Source organism: Suricata suricatta, chromosome X (genome assembly GCF_006229205.1).
Source record: "Suricata suricatta isolate VVHF042 chromosome X, meerkat_22Aug2017_6uvM2_HiC, whole genome shotgun sequence".
In the NCBI taxonomy this organism is placed as follows: Eukaryota; Metazoa; Chordata; class Mammalia; order Carnivora; family Herpestidae; genus Suricata; species Suricata suricatta.
In genome coordinates, this window is record NC_043717.1 from 81,290,799 (window position 1) to 81,305,448 (window position 14,650).

Consider the following 14,650-nt stretch of genomic DNA (forward strand, 5'->3'; position numbering starts at 1 on the left):
GGAGAGAATATGGTAACTGTTATTTTAATAGCCTTGTAGGGTGACAGATGGGAGCCACAGTCGCGGTGAGCACAGCACAATGTGTATACTTACCGAATCATCATGTTATACACCTGAAACTCATGTAACACTGCATACCAACCACACTTCAGTTAGCAAAATTAAATTATGAAAAAAAATGTCAGTGCCTCCGATGGACTAGTCTTATGACAAGTCTCCGTAGACACATGTGGCTAGGGGCTACTGTGTGGACCAGTGTAGCCATGTAATATTTCCATCATCTCAAAAAGCTTTATAGCACAGCACTGCTCTATAATAAAACAGAATACTACTTCTTGCCCATGAAAAGTTACTCAAATGTTTCCCCTCAGTTGTTTTTTTTTAAGTTTATTTATTTACTTTGAAAGAGACAGAGAGAGATAGAGACAGAGAGAGAGTGGGGAAGTGGCAGAGGAGGACAGAGGATCCGAAGCAGCGGGGCTCGAACCCATGAACCATGAGATCGTGACCTGAGCTAATGTTGGACATTTAATGGACTGAGCCACCCAGGCTTCCCTCCTCTCAGTTATTTCTTATCCAGAATAAATAGCCCTACTTCCTTCAACATTGGGGAATGGTTGTATTAGTTTTCTAGAATTGCATAACGATTAATATAAATGAGGTGGCTTGGAATTTTTTTTAATTTTTTTTACATTTTTGTTGTTTATTTTTTTCATTTATAGTTTACTGTCAAGTTGGTTTCCGTATAACACCCAGTGCTCCTCCCCACAAGTGCCCCCCACCATGCCCATCACCTCCCTCCCCCCTCCCCCCTCCCCCCCCCCATCAGCCCTCAGTTTGTTCTCAGTATTCAAGAGTCTCTCATGATTTGCCTCCCTCCTTCTCCCCAACTATTTTTCCCCCTTCCCCTCCCCCACGGTCCTCTGTTAAGTTTCTCCTGTTACACTTATGAGTGAAAACATATTATATTTATTTATTATTGAGAGACAGAGAGAGACAGAGCACGAGCAGAGGAGGGGCAGAGAGAGAGGGAGACACAGAACCTGAAGCAGCCTCCAGGCTCTGAGCTGTCAGCACAGAGCCCGATGCAGGGCTCGAACTCACAAGCTGTGAGATCATGACCTGAGCCAAAGGCAGATGCTTATCTGACTGAGCCACCCAGGCACCCGACCAAATGAAGTGGCTTAAAACGACATTCATGTATCTCATGATTCTGGAGGTCAGAACTCAACAGGCTCACGTGGGTTCTGCGCTCTAGTATTCAGAAAGCCAAAACCAAATGGTTGACCAGACTGGGCTCTTACCTGGAGGCTCTGGGGGAGAACGGCTTTCAGGTTCATTCAGGTTGTTGGCAGAGTCACGTTCTGTGAGGCTCTAGGAATGAGTTCCCCATTTTCTTTCTAGTTGTCAGCCAGGGATGCTTTCAGCTACTAGAGGCTGTTCTTCGCTCCTTCCCTTGGACCCCCATCATTCATTCTCTCCACTGCAAAGCCAGCAATGGTGCCTCGAATCCCTCTGAACTTCCCATTATGCTACAAGGCAGAGAAAACTCTCTGTTTTTAAAGGGCTCGTACGATTGGATTGGTCCCACCTGGATCATTGACCTACCATACGGTCAACAGACAAGTAACTGCAAAAATCCTTACACAGGGATGTTGTCATATTCACAGTCTGAGGATTAGTATGGGAAATCATGGAAAGCCATCTTAGAATTCTGCTTACTGCAAATGATTTCCTGTAACTATCTAGTCATGGCTTTGACACCTATATTTTCTTTTATTTTTTTTTAAGTAGGCTTCATATGCAGCACAGAGCCCAACATGGGGCTTGAACCCACAACCCTGAGATCAAGACCTGAGCCGAGATCAGCAGCTGGATGCTTAGCCAACTGAGCCACCCAGGTGCCTCAACACCTATACTGTCTTTTTCTTTTTCTTTTTTCTTTTTAACATTTCTTCATTTTTGAGAGACAGAGCATGAGTGGAGGAGGAACAGAGAGAGAGGAAGACACAGAATTCAAAGCAGGCTCCAGACTCCAAGCTGGCAGCACAAAGCCCAATGCGGTGCTCGAACCCACTGACCGGGAGATTGTGACCTGAGCTGAAATTGGACCCTCAAACGACGGAGCCACCCAGGCACCCCAACACCTGTATTTTCTAAAGAGCTGTTGGCATAATGTTTATAGTCAACAATGCTGTATTATAAACTTCAAAGACGCTGGAAGACTAGAACTTAATTGTTATCACCACACCACACACACACACACACACACAGACACAAAATGATAATGACGTAATAGAGACATTAGCTAACACTACAGTGGTAATCATACTGCAATATAAAAATGTACTAGATCAACACATTGTACACTTTAAACGTACACAATGTTATATGTCAATTCAATCTTAGTAAACATTTTTAAAAATAAAGAGCAGTTGGGGCACCTGGGTGGCTCAGTCGGTTAAGCGGCTGACTTCAGCTCAGGTCATGATCTCACAGTCGTGGGTTCGAGCCCCACTTCAGACTCTGTGCTGACAGCTCAAAGCCTGGAGTCTGCTTCTGATTCTGTGTCTCCCTCTCTCTCTCTAATGGTCCCCCGCTCATGTTCTGTGTTTCCCTCTCTTAAAAATAAATTAAAAAATAAATAAAAGTTGGGGCACCTGGGTGGCTCAGTCAGTTGAGTGTCTGGCTTCAGCTCGGGTCATGATCTCAGTTTGTGGGTTTGAGCCCCATGTCAGGCTCTGTGCTGACAGCTCAGAGCCTGGAGCCTGTCTTCAGATTCTGTGTCTCCCTCTGTCTCTTGATTTCAGCTCAGGTCATGATCTCACATTTTGTGAATTTCAGCCCTGCAATGGGCTCTGTGCTGACAGTGTGGAGCCTGCTTGGGATTCTCCCTCTCTCTCTGCCCTTCTCATGCTTTCTCTCTCCCAAAAATAAATTTAAAAAAATTAAAAATATGTAACACAGAATATCACACAAAATTAGTAAAGGCAGTGGCTTCAAAAAAAGTTTAGCAAAATTTCAGATTTAATACTAATATTAAATGACTTTTTAAATTTTCCTTTTTATGTTTTTTATTTATTTTTGAGAGACAGAGAGAGACAGTGCAAGCAAGGGAGGGTCAGAGTGAGAGAGAGACAGAATCGAAGACAGGCTCCAGGCTCTGAGCTGTCAGCAGAGAGCCCGAAGCCGGGCTCAAACCCACAAAACGCGAGATCATGAACTGAGCCGAAGCAGGACGCTCAACCAATTGAGCCACCCAGGCGCCCCTAAATGATGACTTTCCCATTATTCTCACCTGATTCCCCTTGCTAGCTCCTTCAAAATGCCACGTTTCGCAAAAATACTTCCCTATGTTATGGCTTCGTGGAAAAGATGGTAATTAGTAATTGGGACACCTTGCAAGCTGGAGCGTGATATTCTAGAACATTTGAATCCTGGGGCGCCTGGGTGGCTCAATCAGTAGAGCGTGCAGTTCTTGATCTGAGAGTCGTGAGTTCAAGCTCCATTGTGTGTAGGGCTTACTTAAAAAATAATTAAATCATAAAACTTCTGAAATAAAGAGTTTGAGTCCTACCTCCTAGGAAAACAAGATGAACAAATGGCGAAGCAATGGCAACCTTCTCCCACCGGAAGTACCAACTGGGGGAGATATTGAAACCATATCGTACACGCACCGAGGGTCTTCTCTTCGAGAATTCACGCACATCCTGTGGATCCATGTTTTCACGCATGTTTCCCTTCTTTACAAAATGCAGATACAAAATATCTACCTTCCTCACCTCAGCGGCACAGGGTGGAGAGGAAGAAAGCCAAGAAACAATGGCATGAAGGTTGTTTTCCCTCTCTGGCTTTATCGGGGTAAATTGAGAAATAAAAATTATCTCCATTTAGGGGCGCCTGGGGGGCTCAGTCGGTTGAGCATCTGACTTCGGCTCAGGTCATGATCTCATGGTTCTTGGGTTTGAGCCCTGCGTCAGGCTCTGTGGTGACAGCTAGCTCAGAGCCTGGAGCCTGCTTCTGATTCTGTGTGTCCCTCTCTCTCTGACCCTCCCCTGCTCGTGCTGTCTCTCAAAAATAAATAAAAAACATTAACATTTAAAAAAAATTATCTCGATTTAAAGTGTGCAACTTGATGTTTTGATATTCGCACGCATTGTGAAATAATCACCACAGGCCAGCTATGTGGCATGTCCATCACCTCATACAGTTACCCTTTTCTTTTTTTGTGTGGTGAGAACACAAGGCCCACTACTCCCTTGACGAATTTCAAGTATACAACACTATACAGTAAAACCTGGGTTTGCGACCATGACTTGTTCCGGAAACATGCCTGTCATCCAAAGCACTTGTGTATCAAAGCGAAGGTCCCCACGAGAAAGAATGGAAACTCAGATGATTCGTTTCACAACCCAAAAATATTCCTATAAAGTGATTACAACACCGTCATAGAGTACAAAATAATGAAGAAAATACAAAATATAAAGAAAAAGCTGAACCTGTACTTACCTTTGAAAACCTTCGTGGCTGGTGTGAGGGAGACCAGAGAGGAGAGATATTAAGCAGGACGAATTTCACTATCACGAACGGAATCACTGCTATCTATTGGCTCAATGGAATCTTTTTCTTTTTGTGCAACTTTAATAAGGAACCTATCCAAGGACACTTGTTTTGGCCTCCTTTTGCCGATTTCGCGGAAATATGACATTGCATTGTTGTTAAACAGATTTCATCCCTCCTACTGCTATGGCCTTATTTGGGTGGTGCTTTTCTACAAAATTTTGCATGATTTCCCACATTTACACATTTCCCTAATCTCATTTGAAGTGAGGTATTCCTCCAAACTTTTCTCCTCCTCTGCAGACGAGATGCAGAAGTAGACTTCTCATAAAATCTTGCAATTTCGGCCACGCTAAAACCTTGTTCACACTTACTAATGATTTCCTTCTTAACTTCCACCATAATCAACTCCTTCTTCTTGCCGCTTTTCTTTTCAACCTTTTTCCACATGGGGGCCATTGTATATGCTCACTCGGATGTGGACGACAGCACAGTATGAATAAACTCTTGTCATCTACTGTATTTAATGTAACTGGCAGTAAGGCAGCAGAGGACAGGGTCTAGATCTGCAGGCAGCCTGGCCTAGAATGAAGCAAAGCAGTCCTACGCCTCCTCTTGTATGCAGAAGCAAAGGACTGTCCATCGGGGCTGTGAAGGGACAAAATACACTAGCGCCTGCTGTGGGCGCCTTGCAGCGTTTTCAAAAATCACTGATTTCTGCCAAACACCGCAGCCTGAGACCGAGCATCCAGCATGGGAGACGGTCACCCACAATCCCACACTGAGAGAGAGAGAGAGAGAGAGAGAGAGAGAGAAGAACCATTGGCTCAGTTGTGATCACGTGACGTTCAGCAGCACGTAATACTCGTATTGCAAGACATCTCTGTTTATCCAGTGAAAATTTATTAGAAATGTTTGCTTGTTTTGGGGAACACTCGCAGACCAAGTTACTCACAACCCAAGGTTTTACTGTACATTCACATTGCGGTACATTAAATCTCTAGAATTTACTCATCTGGCATAACTGAAACTTTCTACCCCTGTGACCAACGATTACTATTATTAGTGCAGGGAACACAGGAGGAACTTACCTCATTGAATTCCTGTGACTTCAGGCAAGATCACGCGAATGTATCACTTTGCAATTTCCTCATCTTCAAAATGGAGACGATATATGGATTAGCAATTCTAGAATGAAAAATAACTTACACTTCACACAGCTTTCTACTTCCCTGGACAACAATGTTGCCTCGAGTGAGTATAAAAGTCCATAAGCACACTGAGTGAATGACACCCAAAGGAGGGATCCTTACTAATCATTTCCAGGGGCGTAAGCCGACCTTCCCTTAGTCTGCTCCCAGCGTACTTTTCCCCCGATATTCCACAAGACGCCACACCTGTTTACAGAGGTAATACTCATAGCGCTAACTCTGGCTATTTTTGCAAAGGGCTTTCACAAACCAGCAGTATCTCCAGAATGTTTGCCAAGTCTTGCTAACTCCAAAGAAATTGTCCCTTCTTCAATATCCCTGCTTCGACTTTTCCCAAGGTCCGTTTTCCTTGGTATTGACCGTTGTGTCAGAAGAGATACCATAAAGCTTACCTTAAAGAGTTCTTCAAAATGGAGTCTAACCCCACCTTTTCTTTAAAAAAAAATGTTTATTTCTAGAGAGACAGAGAATGAGCAGGGGAGGGGCAGAAAGAGAAGGAAGGAGAGAATCTCAAGCAGGCTTCGGGCTGTCAGCCTGGATCCCAATTTGGGGCTGGATCCCACAAACTGTGAGATCATGACCTGAGTGGAAAACAAGAGTCATACACTTAACTGACTGAGCCACATGGGCACCCCTAGTCCCACTGTTTCTAAATGAGGAAACTGAGGTACAAAGATGTTAGGGTCATAGAACTCAGTCTCATGATCACACTCATCTATTCAGCCTGGTCTGAGCTTCTGACTACCCATATGTGTAAAAGCCTATAAAAATCTGACTGATTCCTAAGGCCAAAGAAGAAACATGGACCAGGCTAGTGCCCCATAGCAAAAGCTGAGGTTAGCTCCAGTATGGCCAGTTTATCCATTTCATATTGTCCAGTGAGATAATGCCTAAAATGATTCTAGACTCATAGAAAATTTGCAAAAATAGTCCAGAGGGTTCACATAGACCCTGTACCAAGCTTCTCCAAATGTTAACGCCTTGTGTAATCTTGGTAAAATTAGCAAAACCAGGAAATTAACACAGTATAGTGCTATTAGCTAAACTACAGACCTTACTTGAATTTCACCTAATGTCCCTCTTCTGTTCTAGTATCCGATCCAGAATCCACATTGGAAATATTTGTTGTGTTTCTTTGCTATCTTCCAGTCTGTGATCGTCCTTTAGTATTTGACTTCCATGATCGCGACACTTCTCAAGAATGCTCGGCATTGTTCTGTGGAATAGCTCTCAATTATGCCAGACCATTGTAGAGAAGTCCAAATCTCATGGTTCCATTAAGTGGTGCCCTCATTTTTTAAGGTTATTTATTTATTTATTTTGAGAGCGAGGGAAAGAGAGAGTGAGTGTGAGTTGGGGAGGGACAGAGAGAGAGGGATAGAAACCCAAACAGGCTCCATGCCATCAGTGCAGAGCCCCATGCGGGGTTCGATGTTAACACCGTGAGACCATGACCTGAGCCCAAATCAAGAGTCAGATGCTTAATGAACTGAGCCACCCAGGAGCCGCTGATTTCGCATCTTGATCAGGCTCATATGTTTTACGACTCATCTCCACTTAAGTAGTATCTGTCTTTGTTTTGTTTTGTTTCACTTACTTATGACCATTCCATAAATGATTGCAGTCAAATGTATCATCTCTCATTTGCCGGAATTAGACTCACTATTCTTCAAGTGTCTCTGGATAACCACCTCGTGACGCATTGTGAGTAATGAGAAACTACTGGGACCTAGGATGTGAAACTGATTAATGTGTCCATTACATGTCCATCATGAGTTTGTGTTGTTACCTGGCTGGGTGAATTATGACAGGGTATGTAACGAAGCTGAACAACTGCACAGAGGTACAGTCAAAAGCCATGAAAACATGATGTGTGTGAAAACACAAGCCATAGGAGGGCCAGGCAATGTTAACTCAAGCTGGTCAGATCCCAAAGCCCCAGAACCTTCAAGTTCTGGGGGATGTTGGTCATGACGGACAGCAGAAAACACTCCAGGGGGGCGCCTGGGTGGCTCAGTTGGTTCAGGGTCCACCTTCAGCTCAGGTCATGATTTCACGGGCTTGTGAGTTTGAACCTCGCACAGGCTCTGTGCTGACAGCTTGGAGCCTGGAGCCTGTTTCTGATTCTCTCTCTCTCTCCCTCTCTCTCTCTCTCTCTCTGTCCCTCTCTCTCAAACAAAAATAAACTTTAACAATTTTTTAGAGGCGCCTCGGTGGCTCAGTTGGTTGACCGTCTGGCTTCGGCTCAGGTCATGATCTCACGTTTGTGGATTCTAGCACCGCATTGGGCTCTGTGCTGACAGCTAGCTCAGAGCCTGGAGCCTGCTTTGGATTCTGTATCTCCCTCTCTCTCTGACTCTCCCCTGCTTGCGCTGTCTCTCTGTCTCTCAAAAATAAATAAAACACATAAACATTTTTTTAAATAGTTCTGAGAACTTAAAAAAAATAATAATTAAATTAAAAAAAATTTTTTTGCTTAAAAAAACACCCTGGGGGCAACTGGGTGGCTCCATTGGTTGTACGTCCAACTCTTGATTTTGGCTCAGGTCATGATCTTGCAGTTTTGTGGGTTCGAGCCCCATGTAGGGCTCTGCACTGAAAGCGTGGAGCCTGCTTGGGATTCTGTCTGCCTGTCTGTCTCTCTGCCCCTCCTCTGCTCGCACTGTCTCTATCTCTCTCAGAATAAATAATTAAACTTTAAAAAAACACCCCCGATTTCACCCCATCCTTTGATATAGCATGTTTGCATCATAAAATAACAGTACCCATCATAAAATAGAAGATGCATCCCTATGGAAGAGGCCTGCCTGGATAAATAATCTTGGGCAAATCCTGGGGGGCTTGCTTGGCTCAGTAGGAAGAACATTCGACTCTTGACCTCGGGGTTGTAAGTTCCAGCCCTATGCTGGGTATACTGATTAGTTAAAAATAATATCCTTTGAAAAAATCTTGGGCAAATCCCTTACTGTCTCTGAAATATTGGCAGTTGGGGTAGGGGAGGAAAGAGAAAGGAAACAACATAAAGGAAAAGGCATCAGATACCATGAGGAGCTGCCATGGTACCAAAATCATGCTCTTCGGATAAAGCCCCACTCCAACATACCCCCAAGAGTTGAAGATGTGGCTGATAGTGAATTTTTTTCCTATCTTCTGACTGCTTGTCTTCTTTATCTGGGTCTCCAGCCCTTTGTGCAATTTCTATGATGGTACAGTCTTTTCAGGTCTTTCTCCTGACAATGGAGGCTTCTTGGAAGCAATGGGCAAAGCTTCTGTTGGGGCATACAGTGATCGGGAAGTGTTGGCCGAATGAATTCACGAACAATGAATCAATGAAAAACTGTATCTCATTTGAACCTTCCGATAACCCTGAAGAGTAAGCAGGACAGGATTTCCATTTCAATGAAGAAAATGAGCTTAAAGGACAGGCCTGTGGTCTCTTGGCTTAAGTGATTTCCACCACACTAGGACGAGGGAAAATAAAGAGAATAACCCAAATGGAATCCCAGATTTGTCCCACACCTTATGCTAAGCCAAGAGTAGCAAACTCGAATGCCTTTAAAGGTCCACAGGTCATCTAAATGTGCACAGAGGACATCAGAAAATACAAGTGGCAGGAATAATGGCCCAGTGGAGGGTACGCATGGAATGAGACAGTCAAATCATGTCTTAAATCACATTCAGTCTGAGGGACCCATGGGTCATGGCCCCGTGGGCTCCTTCACACCCAAGATCTCATTTATCTGCCATGCAACCTGTAAGGTCTGCATTACCAACCCCCTTTTACAGCCGAAGCTGTTGGGGTTTAGAGATCTAAGCGTCTTGGTCTACCTGCTATTGTGTGTCCAAGTCGGGGAATCAAGCACGTGTCTAGGGGACCTTGTCACCTGGAGAGGCAGAATATCTGACTTTCATTTCATAATCGCTGATAAGCAGAGGAAGATCAAAGGAAGAGACTCAGTAAGACTAAGGCTATAGATGAAGTTATTGCATTTTGCCGTGTCTCCACTTTAGCCCCTTTAATTTTTAGAACATCCAACAGAAAAATATTTTAAAGACCCTCCATTCCAGGAGCACCTGGGTGGCTTAGTCATAAGCATCCAACTTGGGCTCATGTCATGGTCTCATGGTGCGTGAGGTCTAGCACCAAGTCAGGCTCGGTACTGACAGTGCAGAGCCTACTTGGGATTCTCTCTCTCCCTCTCTCCCTCTCGGCCCTTCCCCCACTTGCACACACGCGTACTTTCTTCAAAATAAATAAATAAAGATAAAAAAGAAAAGATCTAGGGCGCCTGGGTGGCTCAGTTGGTTGAGCTTCTGCTCATATCATGATCTCATGGTTTGTGGGTTCGAGCCCCACTTCAGGCTCTGTGCTGACAGCATGGAGCCTGGAGCCGGCTTCAGATTCTGTGTCTCCCTCTGTCTCTCACCCACCCCTACTCACGCTGTCTCTCTCTCTCTCTCTCTCTCTCTCTCTCTCAAAAATAAATAAAACATTAGAAAAAAAATTTTTTAATTAAAAAAAAAAGACCCTCCAATCCAGTGTTCTTCAAACTACCAGTCATCTCTCCTTGCTTGATCATAAAATCAGTTTCTGGGTTCACAATAGGCAATTCAAATAATAACAGAAAATAATAGAAAATATCAGAGTCCACCCATGATTAGGGGCACGTATGATTTTGTGAAATTTGTAGACATGGTAAAAAGTAAATTAAAAAAATTTTTTTGAAGTTTATTTACTTAGAGAGAGAGAGAGCAAGTGAGTCTGGGGAGGGGTGGGGCGTGGACAGAATCCCAAGCAGGCTCCTTGCTGTCAGGGCAGAGCTCGGCTTGGGGCTCAATCTCGTGAACTGTGAGATCATGACCTGAGCTGAAATCAAGAGTCAGACTCTTCACTGAGGCTCCAAGATGCCTTTAAAATAAATTTTTGGAAAACTCACTTTGGGGGCACCTGGGGGACTCAGTCAGTTGAGTGTCTGATTCTTGATTTGAGCTCAGGTCATGATCCCAGGGTAGCGGCCTGGAGCTCCACGTTGGGCTCCCTGCTCAGCTTAGATCCTGCCCGGGATTGTCTCTTTCTCTCCCTCTGCCTCTCTCCCATTCAAGCTCTCTCTCTAAATAATAAGTGAATAAATATGCACTTTGGAAATCTACTTCTCTGGTCCAAACCCTTGAGTCCACAGATAAAGAGATGGTGGTAAAGTGACTTGTCTAGGGTCACACGGCTAATTAACGGGAAGGCGGGTACTGCATCTACCAGTGACCAGTTCACAGCTTCCTTACCCCATGACTGGACACACAGGCATGTTTTGGAAATTCTGGCAATACCTACCAATCGTCAGTCATTGATGGATGAACAAACTCACATCTTATGAACTGTCACTCTGAGCATATTTACTTGGTGTCCACACTGTTCAGCCAGCAGACATCCAGCTATGTCCCTGCTGGCATTTAAGGTGAACTCTGGGTCCCTTAGGACGCTTTGGAGCTGGAACGATCCCTGTCATTCTCCTGAGGAAAGGGACCACGGAAGGTCTGACTCAATAGCACACCGTGTTCCCCAGCCCCTAAATGGGCTCCCTTCGGGGTCTTGTGCGGGATCTGGAATTTGAAGGAGCGACCAGACCATTTGATTTATGGGACAATGAGGAGTGGGAAAGGTTGTGTGGGTTGGTCCGAGGAAAATACCAGCGGCGGGCTCAGAACACATTGAAGGAAACCTGAGGAGAACTCCCCTCTCTAGGCATTTCTACAGGAACATGACAACAGAACATTCTGGAAGAAGCAAAACGGGGGAGGGGAACGAAGACAGGAGCAGAATGTGATTGGTTGAAGGAGAATGCAACTAAGACCCGTCCCCTAGGTGCTTCTCTGCAGGCAGAGGGATGAGGACAGAACTTTCTGAAAAAGAGTCATTTCACAGAAGCTGTTGCTAGAGGGAGAGAGACTAATTATCACACATGATCATGGGCCTCAAGGTTCTAAACAGACAGTGGACCAACTACTTTTTTTTTTAATATTTTATTTATTTTTGTGAGGGAGAGAACAAGAGAGAGCATGAGCGTGGCAGGGGCGAGGTGTGGGGACGGGGATCTGATGCAGGCTCTGAGCTGACAGCAGCGACCCCGATGCGGGGCTTGAACTCATGAACTGTGAGATCATGACCTGAGCTGAAATCGGACATGAACCCAACTGAGCCACCCAGGTGCCCCTGGACCGGCTGCTTTTATATGTGAATTTTCTTTCTCTCCTCTGTCACATTACAGGGTCAATCTCTTTGCTCCATCTGCTCTCCTTCTGCTCTTCCTTTCTCTCTCTCTTTATATTTTAAAGTACAACTCTGTATGCCCAGCCTCCAGGGGAGGGTTCTCAGAGCTCAGACACTCCTTAAACAAGGTTGGTAAATGATGGATGGATGCCAAAAAAAGAGCTTATTCCTGGGGGCGCGGAAGCAGGGGAATGAGTGACAAACATTTCAGTTAGGCCCCCAGGATGATGGTTATGTTTTTCTCTTGAAGCAAGATACTCGTCATTAGGAAGCCCAAAGTGTGAAAGCTGCACACGCATACCTTAGCCACGCCAGGAGACACTCGTGGGGGCAAATGGATGTCACCGTCCTGTCCGAGGACCTGGACACATACAGAATCTGGCTCTAGTGCCTGGCGGAGGGTGTATAATGGTGAACACTGTCCGATTGTGCAGCCAAAGGAGACTGTGTAGTCATCAAAAGAAGACAAACAAGGAGGCTGAGTTCATTTAGACCAAGCATCCAAGAGCGAGAATTTGAGCCAGCGAATCAGGCCTTGATATAAAGGATTGACGGTCACTGGCGTGGTGAGAGCTGGCCCTGGTCCCACGCAGCCTGCTGCCCCCCAGCACATTTGGTTCCCTTCGCATCGGGTATCACCATGCCCCCCGCACAGACATGGCTCAGATGTGCTCTCCTAGCATGAGGCGTGACCATTCTGTCCCTTCTAGTGGCACAGGTGCATCTTCCCCAGAGGACCATCCTTCTTTATACCTTCTCATCCCCCCACCGCCTGCACGTCTCTGCTGGGCCCGTGGGACAGGTGGGCCTCCTCAGCCAAAGAGGTGGGGCTCCCAGAACCTGAGGGACATCTCTCGGCAACACTGCCTTCGGCTGCCCTTCCTGTGGGAAGCGGTCCCCTCGACACGTGCACGTCTGGGTCAGACTCTGCCACGCTCTTCGGAATGTGCGACCTAGGGGTCCACGGCCACTCACATTTCATGTTGCTCTCCAAACGAGATGAGGTTTTCCTTTCTTTTTTTTTTTAAGTTTATTTATTTTGAGAGCGAGAGAACGAGCAGGACAGGGAGACGGAAGATCTGAAGCAGGCTGTGTGCCGACAGCACAGAGCCCAATGTGAGGCTCAACCTCATGAACCGCGAGACCAAGGCCTGAGCGAAAGTCAGACGGTTAACCGATTGAGCCACCAGGGCGCCCCAAGATGGGGCTCCTTTAAGCCAGGTGTGCAAGTCCTGCTGCTTTCTCAAAGATAACTCCCTCCTGTGTAGACTTTTCCTTTCAGATCCGGTCACAGGAAGGGACGCGTGCTCATCTGCGGTGAGAAATGACCGCACGTTTGGTGAATGCAAGCCCGAGCAGGCGTGGGATGTTAAAGGCTCAGAAAGGCTCCAGGTTCCATCTCAGTTCACAGAGGCCGCAGAGGGCTTGGCCTTGACCATTCAGCCACGTTTGGCACCTAGAGACAGCCCTGGCATGGGTATTCCTGGTTAAATCACAGCCCGAAGTCTCCCTTGAGCCCCTGGGATGTGGCTCCTTGAGGCCTTGCTCCAAAAACTGCAGAGGCTGTCCAGAGGAGCCCCTAGGGCTTCAGGACGCTGTCATAAAAACACCGTAGTGCAGGTTGACATGAGTTAGGGAGTCTCCACCCCGGGTGACCACACAACGGCAGGTGGTGCTGGGAACGAGGAAAGTCTATGTGGGAAAAAAAATCTTGCAGATTCATTTGGAAATGCCGTGAGACATACCTCTCGTGTAGCTCCCAGTCACCTAGACTTCTTTTCCTAATATTTATTTATTTTTGAGAGATAGAGACAGAGCATGAGAGGGGGAGGGGCAGAGAGAAAGGGAGACATGGGATCTGAAGCAGGCTCCAGGCTCTGAGCTGTCAGCACAGAGCCTGATGCAGGACTCGAACCCGCGAACCATGAGATCATGACCTGAGCCGAAGTCGGACGCTTAACTGGCTAAGCCACCCAGACGCTCCACACCCAGTCATGTAGAAAGGTGCTAGGCTTTATTTCCTAGGGCTTTCTGGTTGTCATTTGGTCCTAGGGGCAGCCGCTAGGAAGGAGAAGCAGATCAGCAAGACCTCAGAGCAGGTCTGGGGATCTCTAGGTGGGAAGAAAAATCAGGCACACACTTTATCAGAAGGACGAGCAGCCAGAGTCTGAGGAAAGGAGTCAGCCATGGCAGTGGTTTCTAGTACAAGGGAGGCTGGCCGGCAGAAGGCCGCTCAGGAAAGCAGCTCCCTGTTTAGAGGGCCTGCGGCTAGACCCACAGTCAAGGGAGCCCTGGGCCCTTATTAAATAAATGAAGGCTGCTGAGTGTGCAGTCATCAGTCAATGGGGGAATATCTAAAACTGTGTGGTGCGTGCCCGGGGCTGACTACAAAGGATTATTCACCTTTCATAAAATTCAAATTCTTGGGGTGCCTGGGTGGCTCAGTTGGTTAAACAGCCGGCTAAGCCACTGGCTTCGGCTCAGGTCATGATCTCACAGTTTGTGGGTTTGAGTTCCACGTCGGGCTCTGTGCTGACAGCTAGCTCAGAGCCTGGAGCCTGCTTTGGATTCTGTGTCTCCCTCTCTCTCTGCCCCTCCCCTGCTTGTGCTGTCT